The sequence below is a fragment of the Chaetura pelagica genome, unplaced genomic scaffold (assembly GCF_000747805.2).
Source record: "Chaetura pelagica isolate M959 unplaced genomic scaffold, ChaPel_1.0 scaffold104, whole genome shotgun sequence".
In the NCBI taxonomy this organism is placed as follows: domain Eukaryota; kingdom Metazoa; phylum Chordata; class Aves; order Apodiformes; family Apodidae; genus Chaetura; species Chaetura pelagica.
The window spans coordinates 687,867-704,477 of record NW_009953786.1 but is presented as its reverse complement, the minus strand read 5'-3'; positions in this window follow the sequence as shown (position 1 = coordinate 704,477).

Genomic DNA, 16,611 nt, shown 5'->3' with positions numbered 1-16,611 from the left:
TGCTGAACTTTGCTGATGACATCAAGATGAGTGAAGAGGTCAATGCTCCAGAAGGGAGAGCCACCCTCCAGGATGACCTGGACAGATTGAAGGAGTGGGCTATCAGGAACCTTATGAAGTTCAACAGGGACAAGTGTAAGGTCTTCCACCTGGGAACACATAACCCAGGAGTGCAGTTCAGACTGGGATCCACATGGCTGGAGAGCAGCTCTGGGGAAAGGGGCCTGCAGGTCTTGGTGGATAACATGCTCAACATGAGTGAAGAGTGTGCTGCAGCAGCAAAGACAGCCAACAGGATGCTGGACTGCATCAACAAGGGCATCACCAGCAGAGATACAGAAGTCATAATTCCACTCTACTCAGTGCTTTTCAGATCACACCTGGAGTATTGGGCTCAGTTCTGGTCCCTGCTCTACAAAAAGAATGCAGACAGGCTGGAGAGGGTCCAGAGAAGGGCCACAAGGATGATCAGAGGACTGGATGACCTGCCATATGAGGAGAGACTGAGAAAACTGGGTTTCTTCAGCCTTGGAAAGAGAAAGCTTAGGGCACACTTCATTACTGTGTTCCAGTACTTAAAGGGTGGCTACAGAGATGGAGACTCCCTATTTCCAAGAAGTCACATGGAAAAGACAATGGGTGATGGGCACAGGTTGCTTCTGGGGAGATTCCAGTTGGGCACAAGAGGTAAAGTTTTCACCATGAGGACAATCAAGCAATGGAATAGCCTCCCAAGGGAAGTGGTAGATTCCCCCACATTGGGCAGTTTTAAGTCTCAGCTTGACAGGGTACTGAACTATCTCATATAAACTATAGTAATACCTAGAAAGGTTGGACCAGATGATCCTTGAGGTCCCTTCCAACCTGACATTCTATGATTCAATGATTCTGTGAAAATATGCACATTTCATAAAAATACTCACTTTTAGGATCCAGATAATCTCAGGGGATTGCCTTTTTTTCCAGTATTTGAATCCTATCAGTGCCAGAATCAAAAGATTTCAGATTTCATAAGCCAGCAATATCAGTTGACAATACACAAAGAAATTCCTTTCTAAGAATATGTTACTTCTGCAAAATTAAATTCCCATTAGTCTTTGCAACCAGGTAACCAAAACTGACATTCCTGGTCACTACTGACTGCATTTGTCAACCTCACAAGATCAGTGTCACTAAGCAGCAGCTGGGACTCCAGGATCTATGGTTCTCAGGGGGCCTTCACATACCAGAATTGTCATGATCGCTCTGGATCTCTGGAATGTTCTTTTATTTCAGCAGCACTGGCCAATTTGGTTCAGAAAAAAGGGAAAACGCTTGCAAATAGGTTTGTTCTGTAACCTAGTACCTAGATTGTCCCATTCTGACTGGATAGAGGTGAAAATACAAAATTTTCTGCCAGAGAGAAATGTGGAGGTCAGTTGGCCTTCTCTTGCTCAGGTTGCTTTTGTGCAGGAGTACAGGGCAGGAAAAAAAAAAGAAATCATATATTTTTTATACATTCACACCACTACAGAACAAAAACTACTGTTTAAATGTTAGAAATCTGGATATTGCCCACCTGGACCTCCAAAAAGCATTTGACACGGCTCCCCATAGAACTTTCATAAAAAAAAAACACCTGGCTGCCCATGGCCTGGATGAGCATACAATCTATTGAATCAAGCACTGGCTGAAGAGTTGGGCCCAGAGAGTGGTGGTCAATGGAATCAAATCCAGTTGGGGCCAATCACAAGTGGTGTTCCTCAGGGCTCAGTGTTGGGACCGTTTCTGTTTAACATCTTTACTGATGATCTCGATAAGGATATAGAGTGAATTATCGGTAAGTTTGCAGATGGCACCAAGCTAGGCGGGAGTGTTGATCTGTGTGAGGATAGGGAGGCTCTACAGAGAGACCTGGATAGATTAGATCGTTGGGCTAATGTTAATGGTCTGGGCTTCAACAAGGCCAGGTGCTGGGTCCTGAACTTGGGCCACAACAACCCCAGGCAACGCTACAGGCTTGGGGAAGTGTGGCTGGAAAGTGTCTGGCAGAAAAGGACTTGGGGGTTCTCATTGACAGGTGGCTGAACATGAGCCAGCAGTGTGCCCAGGTGGCCAAGAAAGCCAATGGCATCCTGGCTTGTATTAGAGTTAGGGTGACCCGCAGAAGTAGAGAGGTGATTGTCCCCCTGTACTCAGCACTGGTGAGGCCACACCGGAAGTATTGTGTCCAGTTTTGGGCACCTCAATTCCAGAAAGATATCGAGGTGCTGGAGCAAGTACAGAGGAGGGCAAGGAAGCTGATGAAGGGCCTAGAGAATAAATCTTATGAAGAACACTAAAGGAGCTGGGAATGTTTAGTTTGAGAAAGAGGAGGCTGAGGAGAGACCTCATCAGTCTCTACAACTACCTGAAAGGTCATTGTAGAGAGGCTGGTGCTGGTCTCTTCTCACAGGTAATTAGCGACAGAACAAGAGGGAAGGGCTTCAAGCTGCAACAGGTTTAGGTAGGTTTAGACTGGACTTTCGGAATTATTTTTTTTCACAGAAAGAGTGGTCAGACACTGGAACAGGCTGCCCAGGGACGTGGTTGAGTCACCATCCCTGGATGTGTTTAAGGGTCATTTGGAAGGGGTTGTGTGTGGATATGGTTTAGGAGAGAACTTTGTAGAGTAGGGATGATGGTTGGACTTGGTGATCCCAAGGGTCTTTTCCAACCTGAATAGTTCTATGATTCTATGGCATTGGAATGTCTTTCACCTATCTTTTTTTCCCAATAACTTTGTTCTGTATGTTCTTTCAATGTGCGATGATGATGATGATGATTGTTTCTTCATTCCATATTCTGTCTACCCTTCTTTTCCTATTTCTGCTCTTGGTTCTCTACTAGACTTGTTCTCCTTTTGATTCCTCTCTACCCTTTCTCTCCATTAATCTTACGTATCTCCATGTTGTGAGGGAAAGATTTATTAAAGAAAATGCAAAAAAAAAAGTACTGATGCATCCATATGGGAATTTGTAGAAGTAAATGCAATGAGCTTGTGATCTACGGAAATAAAATCAATCAACTACAATTACAATGCCGAACAAACAAAATGAAATATATTTTTCAATACTGTAACTCAAATATTTATTCAAAATGAAGGAATGATTACAGTCTCTATTCCCTTGCATCAGTCTAGATTTTACTGCTGCAAAATCCATTCACTTTCTTAAAAGAAAAATGGATTATATAAATATAGTATTTCATTACTGAGATTCATCTTTTTGTGAAATAGTTTTGCTTATTTGTAAACTATTTTCCTAACTAGTGCTACTTGTAAATACAATTAGAATAAGAAATGTCTGAAAAGCATGTACAAATGACAATGTACTGCCATTAGTAGGCCCAGAAGGAAGATCCAGTGTGACTTGTATTGCACTGAGAGATATAATTTTTAGAATTGCTTATATATCAGTCTTTTTTAACATGGATGTTACCATTCTTTGCAATCACTCCAGTCAGACAGGAACTGTATTTATCAGCAGGCCAACTGATGGTTTAAAGAACCAGTTCACTCCTCTGCAAGCAATAGAAAAGGAAAATAACCAGCCTATACCAATGTTGAACCAGAATAAGGCAGTTCTGTCTGTTCCAATTATAACTGATGATACCAAGCTGTGTGGTGTGGTTGACACCCTAGAGGGAAGGCACGCCATCCAGAGGGACCTTGACAGGCTGGAGATGTGGGCCAATGCCAACCTCATGAAGTTCAACAAGGCCAAGTGCAAGGTCCTGGGTCGGCTCAATCTCAGGCACAAATACAGGCTGGGGGGAGAATAGCTAGAGAGCAGTCCTGAGGAAAAGGACTTGGGGGTGGTAGTAGATGAGAAGCTCAACATGAGCCTCCAGTGTGTGCTCGCAGCCCGGAGAGCCAACTGCATCCTAGGCTGCATCAAAAGAAGTGTGGCCAGCAGGGCAAGGAAGTTCATTCTGCCCCTCTACTCTGCTCTGGTGAGGCGACACCTGGAATACTGTGTACAGCTCTGGAACACTCAGCACAAGAAAGACCTGGAGCTGTTGGAGAGGGTCCAGAGAAGGGCCACAAAGATGATCAAAGGGCTGGACCACCTCTGCTAAGAAGACAGGCTGAGAGATTTGGGGCTATTCAGCCTGGAGAAGAGAAAGCTCTGGGGAGACCTTATAGCAACATTCCAGTACCTGAAGGGGGCCTACAGGAAAGCTGGGGAGGGGCTTTTCACCAGAGAGGGCAGTGATAGGACAAGTAGTAATGGTTTTAAGCGGAAAGAGGATAGATTCAGGATAGACATCAAGAAAACATTGTTCACTATGAGGGTAGTAAGGCACTGGAATAGGTTACCTAGGGAGGTTGTGGAAGCCCCCCCCCTGGTGGTGTTTAAGGCCAGGTTGGGTGAGGCCTTGTGCAACCTGGTCTTATGTGAGGTATTGCTGCTCACAGCAGGGAGGTTGGAAGCTGGTGATCTTTAAGGTCCCTTCCAACCTTAACCATTCTATGATTCTATGAAAATACAAGCTGGAGTAAGGTAGGTGCAACAGGGTATAAAATTGCTTCTCTATAGGTATGGAGTCAATATCTCTCTTTTATTGACTCTTATTAGCTAATTACCTGTTAACTAATACACTTGGAGGAAGGTTTTGGGTTAAGTTTGTTTTTTTTCTCCAGACAATCTGTTCTTTCTTTTGCATGGTAACTTTTCAGCTAGATCAGTCACAGAACCAGCTAGTTGATTAGTCACAAGATCATGAATGCAAGAAAGGGGTAAGAATATGTGGGTTGAAGGGCACCCAGAGATTTTGGTAGTTTGTAATATGTTTTGTCTCAATCTAAAGAAGAGGCTTATATAAATCTGATTTTTCACTGGAACTTTTGTATGCAGTCTTATATTTGATTTTTTTATGAGAGGCCAGTTAAATGTAATATCTCTTTATGATACTTTATTCATCTTTTTTGAGACATAGCATGGTCATTGTTCATAACTAAAAGACACACTACTTCACTTGTTTGAAGATGAGAATGAGTCTTTGCTAGACCAAATATCATGCCCTGTACCTTTCCAGCTAATACTTTGCTTCAGCATGAAGTAAAATTTCCCCTGCCCTTTGTTAAACTGTGATTCATTCTGTGGCAGATGAAGGAATACAAGAGCAAAAAAAGGAAAAAAAACATTACCTTGTTTACTTTTCTGCTGCCTTCCCTACTCAGCATTGGTTGGCTCTAACCTTTTATTTGAGGTTAGTTTGTTGCTTATTTGGCTTTTTAAACAAATAATTTAATTTTCTCATTGACAAGAAGAGTACAAATGCTTTATCAATGAGGACAAATTATTCCTGGGAAGTTCTGAGAAGGTCTAGAGCAGAGTAAGATAGAGTGATCAGATTGAGTGGTAGGTAGGACGGGGATGTTTCCATGGAGGCAACTGAAGAGGGGGGATCTATCAAACAAGGTTACAGGAGGTTTGATTGCAAAAGACAGTAGTTATGTTGTTTCAAGGTGCTGTGATGCAGTAGCTTCATTGTGTATAATTCTTTGTGAAAACTCTGTGCTTTGGGACAAACTGTAAATTAAAAAACCTGCTTAGAATAGCATAATTAACTGTTTACTGGCTCCTGAGACATAGCATTCCCTACATAAAGTTAGCCATTCTAAGTGACAGAGGATCTGGGGAGAGGAGGATATCAGTAGCTTTCTTCTCAGGTTACACCATTACATTTTTTTCCTCAATAGGTCAAAACTAAACAAAATGTTGTGTTTCTCTTGAAGTATTCTCCTTGTAGTGTTTTTTATAATGATAAGAAATAAGGCATCTTGACATTTTCGTTTTAGTTAAACTTAAATCTTTCTTATCAGTCTCCAAATGAAAATTTTCCCCCATTATTTTCATGCTTTACTTTTTATTTCTTCTGTATCGCAATGTCAAGTATCTACAGGGCAGAAGACGTCTCCTAGCTGTTTTGTCCCTACCAAAGGCCAGATTAAATACTTACTGAAAAAAATAAATAATAAATTATTTGGGTTTAGATTAAATTTAAACCTTTCTGCTAAGCAGTCTAGCATCCTCTTCAGTACCATGGTGTCTTTAGAACAAAAAAAATGAACTGTAGGAAAACAAGCTTCTGAAATTTTTAAGACAGATACAAAATATTGCTTCTTCTCATTCTTCTCTGCACCAAATAATAAAAATATAAACCATTCTAGAGATGTATAATGAAAAAGGCAACAAGTGATGCAGCTGTCTTACTAGTATTCTTCACTCAAATTCAGTAAAGAATGAATTATATGAGTTCATGTCTCTGCTTTCCCTATTGAGATGCCGAAGTCAGGATGACTGAATGTATGCTTTGAGAGTATGCATTTTAGGGACAAAAATAGCTTTTGCTAGTAAGTTTGCAGATAGATAAGTAGGCTGAACATGAGCAAACACATTAATGAAATAAAATCAAGCTTGAAAAGAAGAAGAAACTTTCTGTCTTAGGAAAGACTTGTTTGCAGAGTGGCTGGCAGTTCCTTTGAAATAATACAGTTACACTAATTGCCACGGTCTGAGGAATTTGAGATCAAAAAACAAATGAAGCAGAACAAAGTAAGTGAGACAAAGGCATTGCCAAGTCCCTTCCTTCCAAACACAGGAGGATGTGTCAGTGTAAGAATAATGTGCTTAGGTCTTCTCAACAATACCAGGAGCACCAAACTGCAGGTTTGATTAGAGAATTCTCCTTAATGAGAGGTTTGCTTCTTTATAAAATAAGGGCTGAGAGGGGTGACTGGCTTTAGCTGAAGTCTTCCCAGACTGTCTTGACTTCTATGCAGCTCTTCAAAATGTTACAAATTCATCCTCATAATGGTAAATGTCACAATGAATGACTCGGTGCTAAATTTACTATGTTGTCAAATGCCTGATTTTCATTGTAGCGGCAAATGTACATAATTTGAGGGGCTGGTTTTGTTTTGGGTTGAGGTTTTGTGTGTGTGTGTGTCTTTCTCCTGTGTCCATAGCTTGTGATGGTGGTGGACTTACCCTGGAAACAAGAAAATCCGAAAAGTGCTCAGAAGGAAGACACATTGAATCACCTGGGTTTTGTCCAACACTACTGTTAGGCAAGATTTACAGTTTCTGAAGTTTTTGATGTTTGCATGTTTGTGTTTGCAGCAGTCTGCAACAACAGAGTCAAACCGTGTTGCCTAGGTTTGGGCTACTCAGAAAATGTTAATGTACTAACAGACAATACTTTATTCATTGCCATATTCTTTTCTTGCAAATGCAACACACTTCAGCTTCACAGTAAACAAAGTCACCTTCCTTCTTTTCCTGTCAGTAAAAGCTCCTGGATTCAAGCTAATGAAGTAACTTTCCTCTAGGCCTGGATCTTCAGTTGATAGTGTCTCTACTTAAGGAAAGACCAGCAAGGCCCTAGCTACCATCTCTGTTTTAGACCTGGAAATTCTATCCCACAGAGAGGAATTAAAAGGGTTTTTCTTGTTAGTGCAAGTGAAATCAGCCACCTATAGAAGAGATAATCAAGAATGCTGTAGACAACAGTCTTCCCAAGACAGATGTTTCTCCCCAGGATTCTTTCAAGTTCTGTATACGTTAGTCTGTAATGCTAAAACAGTCACAGTTGTCAGCAGGAGGATATAATCACAACTGCCATTTTACACCAAACACCCAGAGAGTATGCAGAAAAATGTAATGAGCTATTATATATTTATCATCACATCTAAGAAATACCAGTGAACATTCTCATTCATTATGTAATGTCTTTGAGTTGCCTTTTAGTTCCTTTCCTTTGAAGAACAAGTTAAAAAATAAGTTACTCAATCACTGATAAAGAAATGTGGGTTTCTTTGTTTTTTGGGGTTTGTAAAACATATGTTTGCTTTGGAGAATTTCTGCTGAAGGTTACTCTGTATATTATTTAAGGATTAAAAATGACAAAATTAGGACCATACTGGTTTGGTCACCAGTAGCAAGTGGGAGCTGCCAGCAGGCTTTTCTGTTCCAATGAGCAGACTACACTACAATTGACTACCTAGACATCGGTAACACTTTTGACATTGTCTCATGTAAGATCCTCATAAAGAGGTTTTTGGTGTATGGGCTGGATGAGCAGACAGTGAAGGGTAGATGGAAAATTGGCTTAATGACCAGGAACAGGAACTGCTCAGTGACACAAAGTCAGCTTGGAGGCAAGTAACTAGATGTGTACTACAGGGATCAATATTGGGTCCAGTTCCGTTTAACATCTCATTAACGATCTGGATAATGGGGCAAGGTGTATCCTCAGCAAGTCAGCAGATGACAAAACACTGTGAAGAGTGGCTGATTTGCCAGAGGGACCTTTACAGACTAGAGAAATATTCTGACAGGATCCTCAAGGAGAAATACAATATCCTGTATCCGGGGAGGAACAACCCCATGCACAAGTACCTGCTGGGGGCCACCCAAGACCACCCTACTGGAAAGCAGCTTTGCAGAAAAGGACCTAGGGAGTCCTAGTGAACACAAAGTTGAACATAAGCCAGTAATGTGGCCTTGTGGCAAAGAAGGCTAGTGGTATCCTGGGCTGCATTAAGCAAAGTATAGCCAGCAGCTTGTGGGAAGTGATCCTTCCTTTCTGCTCTGCACTGGTGAGACCATGCCTGGAAACTTGTGTCCAGTTCTGGGGCTCCTAGTTCAAGAGAGACATGGACATACTAGAAAGAGTCCAGGAAAGGGCCACAAAGTTGATGAAGGAACTGGAGCATCTTTCTTATGAGGAAAGACTGAGACTGTGTGGGGAACTGGTCTCCAAAAGTATGTCTCTCACTGAAATTGATTGCAATTAAGGAGAGACAGGGGAAATACTGTGGGGCGGGAGCCACAGCTGGGACTTCATCCCGAGCTGCATGTAGGCCTGGGAGCAGCAGCCTGAGACTGCACAGCAGTAAATGCCAGTAATGACAATGGTTGTGGGTCGTTACCGCGCCCATTGTTGCTGCTGGTGGTACAGAGGAGAGAGAAGAAGATAAAAGAGAGAGGAGAAGGAAAACCAAAGACAAGGAGCTGAGCTGAAAGCTGCCCTGGCTAAGACCACCACAGGCTGTGACTTTGCCACCGGACCCACGTCCAGTGAGGAAAACAGCGTCAGATTTCTCGCCTCTCCAGAGCTTCTGAGATCATCAGAATAAAGCTTTTCAGGGCAACAGCGGTGAGTGGCCCTGCTGCCTGTGCCCAGACTCCAAAAAGAGCGGTCCCCTGTGCCCAGGCACACGGCAGCTCAGCTGCCAGAGGCACCAGAAGGACAAAGGCAGCAGCTGATTCTTGCCCCTGCCGCTGGTGCCACCTGGGCTGGATCTGCCACCACTGTCACAACTCACCTCACCCCCCGGCTCCAGGAGGACCTGAGCATAACATCACCATCCAAAGCTTTCACCTCTAATGCCTTCTCCCCCTGGGTGTGTCATTGTCCTCTTCCTCACATGCACCTCGTTGACCCTACACAGGAAAGGCTTCGGGCTCTCTCTACCCCAAACTCTAATAGTTTTTTTCCCCTCTGTACCAACCAGGGACATTCACATATCCAGTCTTTCCCACACACACACTTTGAAAACTTTTACAGTAAAGTGGTATTTTAAATACATACTCTGTGTGTGTGCGTTTCTGAGAGGAGCTTATCAATCAGTTACATCTCTGGTGGCAGCAAGCTGGCCCCAAGCCAGGGATGGACCCACCAGAATCATTAAGAAGGCTTTCAGGAATATATAATTTGGTGTCAGAAAATCCTGACAAACAAACAGGGTAATTGTGTCCTGCGATAAGGCGGCTTCGACCCCAAACTGGGTTTGGACCGCAACAGACTGTTCCACCTGGAGTCAAGAAGGCTCAGGGTACTCTTACCAAATTGCCCAGACAGGTTGTGGAGTCTCTATAATTCTAGACACTCAAAAGGTGTCTTGATGTGATCCTGGATACCATGGTCTAAATGGCTCAGCTTGAGAAGGGGCGTCGGACCAGAATACCTCCAGAGATCCTTTCCAACCTCAGCCACTCTGAGATTCTTTTTTTCCTGTGTTGCTTGACTTTATTCCACAGACAAAGGATTTGTACAGCTCAGCACAGGCCTGGAGGCCTGCTCATGGGATCTCTTATGTGGATCTCTTAACTCCTTAAGGTACAATGGTCTTCTGATTAGGATCACTACAACAACTTAACCATGCTGGATCTGAGTACAATTTTTTTATTTTTTTATTTTTTTTTATGGCTTGGACATTCTTAAACAAGTGTCATTGGTTGTGATAGTGCATTTTTTATACAAACATAGGCCTTGTAGAACTAATATCTTTTATAGTCACCTTGTGAAGTGCAAGACTTATATTGGGAACATGTACAGCTTTCAGCAAAGCGGGATTTGTTGTTGTAATTGGACCTCTACATTCCTGAACAAGCCTCAATTTATAAGAATGCCAAACTCATTACGGCTATACTCTCATGTATTGCTGACTTTTTTTTTTCCTTTTCCTCCTTAGAGGAATGGAATATTGAACAGTAAGAAAAAGTGCAGATCTAAGGCAACATTTTATTCCTTTAAAATTACTATTAATCTGACATAATTTTCCATTTACTATAATTTGCTCCGTGAGGAGAGGAATAATGTATTAATTTTTTTCTGTGCTCTTCATTTAACGGAAAATCTGGTGAAAATTATTTATTTGGATCATGGACCTAGTAGCTCTTTCTTGCAACACATGCTTTAAAACTTCCAATGGATTGTTTGCTACCAAGAAAAAGAAGCAGTAAATTGGTTTTCTTTGGTTTTGTTGGTTTTTAAACTCAAATATGAATATAATCAGATTTTGGGTGCTTTTCTTTTTTTTTGGAGCTTTTATCAGGGCTGTCACTATAAAAAATTCGGTCAGTGTTCCCTTCAGCAAGAGGGATGTAAGAACTTCCTTTTTATTTCCTGCAAAAAGAAAAGTTTTGAGACTTGGCTGTGTGTCTTTTTTGTCTGTCCCAAGAGATAAAGCTGTCACACTCCATCCTGAATTTCGCACACTAGGATAGCTTGGTCTTGCCTTAATTTAGCTGGAAGATACACAGACGTGATATTGGTGTTCAGTTTCCTTCAAAAAAAGTACAAGTATTGTTGTTTCATCTGCTTTTTAAATATTTCTTTTCTTTCTCACATTGAGTTACTGAAAATTGAGAATTTCAATCTGTACCTTTTCAGGATTTTTTCTATTAAATGTGAAAGAATGAACACTCAGTTTTATTACTGTTTTGCAATGGAGTGAGGATTGATTTTCATTTATTTCCTTATTTTGCAAACTTTTGCAAAGCAAGAGTTGCTAACAGGTCTTACTGGATTATTTGAATTTCTGAACACCAGTTTGTCACAGCTTTTATGCTGTATCAGCAAAACATAAGTGCAGTTTCAAATTCTGACTTGGGAAATCAGTTGTAAAACAGTGCTGCAAAGAAAAGTCTCATACCTTATCCAATGAATATTTCAGTGTTGTTCAGTTTATGTATAACCAAGCCTATTGGTTATATATATTCAACTAAAAAAAAAAATAAAATAAAAAAAATCATCCTAATACTCCAAGGGCAAATTGCTACAAAAATTGCTAAGGAATTGCTAGAATTAAATGCTACATGTAAATTTATCTCACGGTAGCTTTACTTTATGGAGTCATTTAAACACTGGCAGCCTAAGATATGGGCAAAGCCATTCTTGAGTTTTGCACTATGTTCAAAGTAATAAAATTATACTCAAATGGTTCTAGAGTTTCGTGAAAGTCAGTTAGTCTAGCTTTATTACTGCTAGGTATCTGAGTTAAAAATGAATATGTATGGACTAGAAACAAGCATTTTATGGTTTTATTTACAATGTTCAGGGATTTTCTGACACTTAAAAGATTAAAGTTATTTGTAGCTCTCTACAGATCAAGTGCACTATGCACCTGATCTTTTCTATACCAATTTTATTTGTACTCTAATGCCATTACACCTATAAAAAGGTAGAATGATTTATAATAAAAGTAAAATAGCACACATTTCTTTCCTACAATATGTTAACCATTGTCTCAAAGATTTTTAAAAGACATTATGCATATGTTCTACAAAGTTCTTTATACATTTCTCAACATATTATCTTTTTGTGGACAGTTTAGAGCAAGGATAAATTCACTTAATAACGCTTTGTGCTTTCATTTTAAAAATCTTGACTGTTTGTCTCCTGAATAATTGCTGTATTGGAGATTACTTAGAAAAACATTCACAAATGCACAGTGAATAGATTGATAGGAAAAAAATATATACTAAATAATTTACTTTTTCAGTCTCCCAATCTATGATAAATGATTTTGTTTGAAAACAAACAAGAGATACAAATAGCAGAACACTACCAAATCAGTAGATTTTTTTTTATTTTTATTTTTTTCTAGAATGGGTCTTTATAAATATAACTACAGAGCCATGCTTATAGCTCAGTAAGTTGATTTTTGGTACACTTACTATACCACAAGTGAAAATAAAAGATAGCTCTACACAATCAACCATGTGCATTGAACCACTACTTATAATGTGATAAAGAGAAATACGGTCCATGTAAGTTGAAGGTATTTTAAATCATTTTGTAAGCATATAAAAACTTTCCTGTAGAAATCACCCTAATAACCTTAATGCAATGCTTATCATCTAAGGGGTTTATTTATATAAGCTACACTTCTAAAATTATCTTTAATTGTAGTGCTACAACTACAGATAGTGCAGGAGTCCACTGTGCTCTGGGCTGTATGATTCAAAATCCTTTCTATTTGTTGAGGAAGCAGGGACAGAAAGTTATATTCACCTCTCTCAGGCGAGAGTCAGAGTGAATTCAAAGACACTGTTTAAAGGAGGAAAAGTATAAGGGGAAAAATAGTAAGTTTTTTTCAGTTATATGTCTTGGCTTGCTAGGGAAGGAAAACTGTGTAAGAGGGGGGAATCTGTTCATGAACAGATTCAGAACATCATGACAACTGAACCAAATAGCTACAATTTTTTAATTAATCTATAGAAAACTCTTTGGGATGTTTGTGAGAGGTATACTGCTTGGCGTAATAATAACATCCATACATCACTATTCATAATCATATTATGCTCAGCAAAAAGTGAATGACTGCAAAATCATCAATGACTGGATGTGCTGGATAAATAAGTTGAAATTGTTTCACAGACGTCTGTTGTCTTCTTATTTTTCTTTCAGTCATCATTTTGTGGCCTTTATCACCATAGTTAAGAGAGGACAAATTCTTATCAAATTATATTAAGTTACTCTTACATTAACAAATGCAAGCTGCGATATAAGTAAAATAATCTTGTTTAGGGTGTGGTACCATCCTTGGAGTCTTTTTGAGCACCTAGATTAATCTTGCTCATGCAGGCAAAGATTCAGAAAACAATAGGCCATGCTGAGGAAGAGCAGAGCTCCATGTGCTCCAGTATCCTGCTTACAGCTCTGGTCATTAGCAGGTGCATAGCAAGCTTAGGCAAATGTATTTCTTTTGAGTAATCTTTCATTTCTAGTGACGTGTGTCTCAGACGCTTCCATATGTCCTATCTCTGTATTCAATAGTTATGTATGAGTTTCATCTGTGTTAGTTTGTCTAGTCCTATTTTGAATGCACACTAAGCTTCTACTATGTGATCTGGCATGGAGTTCCACATCTTAACTCTGTATTATCTTCCCTTTGTTTTGGACTGTGTGCCTGTTGGTATGTGTGGTAACTTTTAATACTTGGGCTGGAAAACATAGTGATCACCACATTCATATTTAAACTCCCCACTCATCATTTTGTATTCTTTTATCATCTTCCTCTCAGTCATGTATCTTGTAGGCTTGAGAAACCTCATCTGTTCAGTGTTTCTTTATATGAACTGTTTGTACATTTTCTCATCACTACTGACCTTTACCCTCTAAGAGAGAAGGACTGGAAATACACATAATATTCAAGATTTGATGCAGGGATACAATGATATTTAATCTTCTTTTTTTTCCCTATTATTTTAAAAATAGCTTTAAACATTCTGTATTTTTACCTCTACTGAGCTTAGGTTTTCTTGTCATTTGACTTCATATTGTAACTGAAAGAACTCTCTCTTGCCTGATATTTCAGAAGCTCCAAGTACATCATTGCACAGATAAAACTGTGGGTTTTTTCTTCAGTGTGCCTGCCTTTATGTTAATCTACAATGAATTTTGGCTTCCTGTTTTGTTCAGCTAGTAACATGAATGTCATTCCTGCAGTTCTTTGCAACCAACTTTTGTCTTCTCTATCATAATTGATTTGTATTGTTAACAGCCTTTGTTACCTATGTGATATTTCCATATCTATTATGAACATAACAAAGAGCACACCTCGTGGTGATTCCACTGTTGCCTTTCCTGTGTAGTGGAAAATTATAATTTTTCCTGTGACTTTTATATTTCAGCTGCTGTTTAATCCTTGTGAAAGCTTGTTATTCCTTGGCCATTTAGTTTTTCAAGAATTACTGATGATAAATCATGTTGAAAACTCATAAGAAATCCAAGTAGATTCCAAAAAGTTCATTTCCCTTATTCATGTACTGATTTTTTCAAGGAACTCTTTCAGGTCTTTGATGTCTTTGATGTGTCTTACAAACAACATATTGACTCTTTCTCAGTGTGTCATATCTATCCACTACATTTTGTTCTTTATTGTAGTTGCTAACAATTTCTCTGCTGCAAGTTCCAGAGTCAATGGTCAATAGTTCCACAGAACCAGTTGGAAAAATGTGTTGCCTTAGCTATCTTTCAGTCTTATACTTGAAAAGGATCAAGGGAGGGTTTTTACATCACAGCAGTAGCTCAGTGCTTTCTAGAAGTGTCAAACAAATATATAAATAAGCAGTTATCAGCCCCTATCATTCTACTCTTCTATCAACCTTGTGTTTCTTTCTTCCTTTTTTTTTTATTCCATTCTTTCTACTCCTTGCCATATTGTACATATGACTATATTACAAGCTCTCCAAAGTAACAAAAGTGCAACTTAATTTCTAATACTTTACCTTGAAAACAGGTGAAATTTCAAAAGTTGAAAATAGAAGAATCCAAGCAAAAATACCTAAACTCATAATTCTAAAAAACAAAAGAAATGTGAAAGACTTATATCTTGGATATAGAATTAACTAGTAAAGCAAAACATTCTTTGTTAGTTTGTGTGTCTGCTTCCAATAAAAACCAGTATCTTACGGACAGTAGTAAATAAGCTTTCAAGTCACAGCACTCACATCCATCACCCTGGGGGGCTTCACATGAGAAATGTCACCTTTTCTATACCATTCCAGGAAGATATCATGAGAAAAACAACCTGCAAGGAAGGGTCTGGCTGATACATTGAGAGATTTTTGGCTGAAGCTTATGGCTTTGTGCTGAACATGTAACCTCTCCTGTCTAACGCCTGTCTTGTTACCGCTTTTTCACAACCTTACCACATTTCCCTTCTTTCCTATTTCTTTGTTTTCTGTGTAATAGGATCTGATATATTCAGTCAAAACTATTGTGAAATGTGCCCAGGAAAATAGCTATGTACACTGTCACAAATAACTTGACACAGATACAATTTTGCTTATGGCTTTTGAAGTGCAGTTAGTGGGTGTCTCTTGGAAGCAGCAAGGTTACAAACAGTAGTAAGCATCACAGACACAAATGGAATCTTGCTTCTAACTTTATTTTTTTTTTCTGCCCTTTCCTGGGCATTTATCTTCAAAGCAGCAAGATGATTTTTCAGCACAAATCCAGCTCATCTCACCTTAATTTTTTTGCCTCTAAATGGACAATTGTTTTCATCTTTAGCTCTAATACACCGCCAAACTGTTTTTCCCTCTGCAGTTTCTCTGAAGTAATGAGGGAAAGAGAGCAAAAGACAAAATAATTTGTATTTCAAGCTTCAACTGTTTTTCCTCTCTTTCACTGTACCTCTAGCAAGAACCTAGACAGCTGAGACCTGTATTCAAAACCCTGAACCTTGTTTAACAGTAGTGTTAAAACAGTGTTTTTCAGTGACAAAGTTGTCTTTGCATCTCTGTGTGACTCCTTGGGACCAAGTGTTCATCAAAGCCTACACAGTTCCTCACACTATTCTCTACTTTGGGCAGGCATCCCACTTCATTGTCAAGGAACATATAAAGGCCAACTGACTTCAGTAGCCACTGCTGGTTTAGATTTGACTCTGCCACCCATTTAGACCAGAAACTGTGAAAATAGGAAGCAATACTCTGTGAAGAAAATGTGCTCATGAGGTGACACGGATTTTGCATCCTGAAGCATATAGTCTGACAGCAAATTTAATAAATAAGTAGAAAGTAGACCAAGAAGTAGAAGTAGAAAGAAAGACCAAACTTCAGCTTGACAGCTCTCTGTTACTAAAAAGTGAGTGTTGGGTTGAAGGAGGCTATTTCAAGGAATGGACATGATTTACAGTTGTTAAAGTTGTATTTTGACTGATGAGAATAGCCAGCCTTTACCATATTTATCTTTTTAATTCCCCATATTGCAGATCAGTATTGGACCACCATTTTATGGGTATTGTGAAAAGGTTTCTCAGTGAAGTCACAACCTTATTAGGGAAAG